General features: G+C 41.5%; 1 protein-coding gene across 2 annotated transcripts in view; it reads right to left on the bottom strand.

Annotated features, from left to right (window-relative positions):
* Pafah1b1 (platelet activating factor acetylhydrolase 1b regulatory subunit 1) overlaps positions 1–1,519 on the bottom strand; it is a 53,253-nt gene that overhangs the window by 18,275 nt on the left and 33,459 nt on the right. The window lies entirely within an intron of this gene.

Genomic DNA, 1,519 nt, shown 5'->3' on the forward strand with positions numbered 1-1,519 from the left:
AAAAAAAAAAAAAGTAAATCATAAATATTTCTGGAAATAAAATGGACACACTTCCAAAACTTCAAAAACATTTAGGTATTGTCATAATTTATCTGTATTATTTTTGAGCATCTTTTCTCTTTTCTTATTTTCAGAGATGCAAGGGGCTGAACTCAGAACACTGTACATGCTAGGTAAGTAACCCATCTCTAAGCTCTAGTCCCAGCCTCTGACATTTTATAAATTTCTCACTTACTTTAATCCCGAGTGCTGGGATTAAAGGTGTGCTCCATCACAAGCGGCTACTACCCTTTTAATAGGCTTTTTTTTTTTTTTTCGAGACATGGTTTCTCTGTATAGTCTTGGCTGTCTTGGAACTGACTCTGTAGACCAGGCTGGCCTTGAACTCAGGAATTCGCCTGCCTTTGCCTCTGCCTCCCAAGTGCTGGGATTAAAGGCGTGCACCACCACACACCTCAGAAGGCAAAGGCAGCTTGTAAATTGTGGGCACTCAGAAGCGCTCGCTCGCTTGCTTGCTCTCTCTCTCTCTTAAAAATATAAAATACACACACACACACACACATATATACATTAATATATTTTTTGGTTTTTTGAGACAGGGTTTCTCTCTTAGCCCTGGCTCTCCTGAAACTCATTTTGTAGACCAGGCTGGCCTTGAACTCAGAAATCCACCTGCCTCTGCCTCCCAAATGGTGGGATTAAAGGCGTGCACCACCACTGCCCGGCTCTAGATGTATTTCTATACCTACATATCAATTGGTTAAAGTAACCATCAGTTTTTCTAGTGTTGACATTCACCTTCTCCTTTTTTTTTTTTAAAGATTTATTTATTATATGTAAGTACACTGTAGCTGTCTTCAGACACTCCAGAAGAAGGCGCCAGATCTCATTACGGATGGTTGTGAGCCACCACATGGTTGCTGGGATTTGAACTCTGGACCTTCGGAAAAGCAGTCGGGTGCTCTTACCCACTGAGCCATCTCACCAGCCCCTCACCTTCTCTTAATAGTTGATAAACATACTCAAACATTGGAGATTAGAACTGAGTTTTGCATAGAAATGTTTTTAATAAAACTCTACTAAGAATACAAAGAGAAGACTCAATGGTTATCATCTCCTTGCTGTGCAAGCATATAGGTTAGAGTTTCTGTCCCCGCACTCATGTAAAAGGCTGGGTGTCCTATGCTAAGTCTGTACATCATTTAGAATAAGGGAGGTGGAAAGTGCCTGTCTGAGGCTTGCTGACTAGCTAAAATATTCTAGCTCAAAGTTCAGAAAGTAACCTTGCTATTCAAAAGGAACAGGTAGAATGTTGTCTCCAGACAGATACACACACATAAACCATAAAAATGTATCTCAGGCACATCAGTCCCCACCCCCCAAAAAACCTACAGTAAATATTTTAGTATTAGAAATGCAGTGTTGGGGGCTGGTGAGATGGCTCAGTGGGTAAGAGCACCCGACTGCTCTTCCGAAGGTCCAGAGTTCAAATCCCAGCAACCACATGGTGGCTCACAAC

The sequence above is a fragment of the Mus caroli genome, chromosome 11 (genome assembly GCF_900094665.2).
Source record: "Mus caroli chromosome 11, CAROLI_EIJ_v1.1, whole genome shotgun sequence".
NCBI classification, from domain to species: Eukaryota; Metazoa; Chordata; class Mammalia; order Rodentia; family Muridae; genus Mus; species Mus caroli.